Source organism: Cydia amplana, chromosome 3 (genome assembly GCF_948474715.1).
Source record: "Cydia amplana chromosome 3, ilCydAmpl1.1, whole genome shotgun sequence".
Classification (NCBI taxonomy): domain Eukaryota; kingdom Metazoa; phylum Arthropoda; class Insecta; order Lepidoptera; family Tortricidae; genus Cydia; species Cydia amplana.
In genome coordinates this window covers 2,192,446-2,194,949 of record NC_086071.1, presented here as the reverse complement: position 1 = coordinate 2,194,949, position 2,504 = coordinate 2,192,446, and positions in this window count along the sequence as shown.

The following is a 2,504-nucleotide window of genomic DNA, read 5'->3' as shown; positions in this document are numbered from 1 at the left end:
TATTTCAATCCAAATGAAACATAAAAACCGTTTATAACAAATGAAAAGAAACAGCAACACGTGGTAATAGTTATCTGAAAACATAATCAAAATTAGAAATGCCATAAATAATTTTATTTTAAATCTGATTGCAAAAGATGCATTAGAAGAAAACTTTGTTTTTCTATGGATCCTTTCATCACAAACTACATTCTTTTCTTCGCAAAACTCTCGCCCTTCTCCGAGATAAAAATGAAATTGTAATTTGTTGCATAATCGGTTCAGTCTTGATAGGCCTAAATTACACGGTAAACCCAGCGGACAACGGGTAGCGGGATAGGTACCCAACTGGCGTGAGGTGGTGTAGTATAGGGCAGAGTGCCGTTCTCTTGTATCAGATGCCAAGATCCTTTTTGGGACACTGAGCCAGTGAACAACAACAACACAAATAAAGAAGAAAACAGTTCTTACCTGCAGTTTATTCCAGTGGAGTTTACTGGTACAATTGTCTAACAACTTCTTGTACACTCTTAAGCTATCCCAAAGTATTTTTATTTTATCCTCTGTATTATTTATCGATAGAATCAAGTTACTTGTCAAAGCTTGGCGAAGCAACCTTATACGGAGACGTAGCAAATCGAAAGGCAAAGATGATAATAAACAATTAAGACCCGATGCCACCGTCATTATCGTCGTAGACAATGCAAGATAAATGTCATTTCTAAGAATAAAGACAGATGTTAACCCAGTCAATGTCCTTATAACTAGTATTATTGAAAATATATATCTCGTTGCTGGCATTATTAAAGGTAGATGATCGAATCCCATTTCGCTATCTATCAGTTCGACTTCTTTTAGGAATTTGAAAAAACATTCTTGTCCAGATAGTATTGATAGAAGAGCGCTAGCACAGTATTCTATAATTAATGATAATATATTAAAGATTGTCATCTCGCGGCCAGCCAAATATTCTGTAGCATAAATGCAAAGTAGGTGAGGTAGTAATAGGCAGTAGAGCCAAGACAAGAGGCGTAATGTGACGCGGGGGCTGACGGGGCAGTAGTGGCCCAGGAGAACACGAATGCGCAGTAATGTTGCTAATGACAAACGCCCGTTGTAGATCTTAGCGTTCGCTAGTTTGTACATTTTTACTGAAACATAAATTAAAACCTTTTAGCACTCATTAATTAATGAACAAATACCGGTGACAAAGTATGAATCAACACAGCTTGTAAACCATAATGAAGTTCTGGTGTTTTGATTGGTTGTTAGGACTGGTTAATACAATATATGTAGTAAATAGTATTTTTCTACAAAACCCTACTTAAAATATTAAAAAAACTATAAACTTTGTGGATGCGCTAATAAAAAAAAACAGCACTCATTTGTTAAAGAAAGAAGATGACGGAATCTCGAAAAAATTTAAAGGTGCTTTTCTTAGTTTAGCAGTAGATGAAATTATACATAGTCGGCGGTATTTTTTGTAGGTACTACACACTTATCTTAAAACACTCGTTTTAATAAAAAAAATCTTGGTATAGTGTATACCTACTTGCCTGACCAAACCTACAAATATCAGTTGGAAACTCAAAGCTATAAAGACATGCAAAATTATTGATCACTTTTTGGTTAACTGCTGCTGTGAAGTGACTTTTTCTGGATAATTCTACTATTGAATTCCAATTTTGTCTGCACCGCTCGCTGTCGCCGGTACCGAGTGACTGAATATTGATCGACTTATACAATTAACATTATATTTCTATTTGTAGCTTTATTACTGCATGCATTATTACAATCTATGAATGATCTAAAAAGACTACAAGCCATGATATCTTATTACTTATTCCATTCAATAGCACCATATTATGTAAGTACTGTAAAAGTATTTTGTGGTTCTCAATTGCCTGAATACCTAACTTAGTTAACCATTTTAGGATTTTCTCGACCGATTCTAAACCAATTAAAGTCTACTGTTGCTGGGCAGAAAAAGAAAGGTCCCCGCCATATCACATCGCCATACGAGAAGCTACTTAAGGTAATCTGGTGTCCTAAAATAGCCGCCTCGTCATTCTCTTTGATTGGTGTCGAAGATTTTTTGCAGCGTGTAGGTATTTTCCTGTTGTTTGATTATTGTTTGATATTAATTTTTCTACCAAGTAAGTACCTACATTAGTTATCTATCACGTTGAAAAGGTACCGATTTGTTGATGATTAAGTAGTAAAATTCTGTTTTAATTAATCATAAAAGATTAATATTTTAGTAACTAGGTATTCAATTGTATTAGTGATATCTAAAGCCACAAATCGTTTCGTTTGATTAAATGCGAACCTAGGTCTAAAATAAAGGTATTTTATTATTAGTTTAGTACAGTCAGCATCAAAAGTAGCTTCTCATTCTCTGACAGCTTTACAAAAAGATATGTCTTTATCTATACGTATAACAATCAGACTGTAGCTCCATATCTTAAAGAGCGTTGTACTTATTTCTCCTCCGTCAGGCAGGCTTTCAAGGAGACTTCATGACA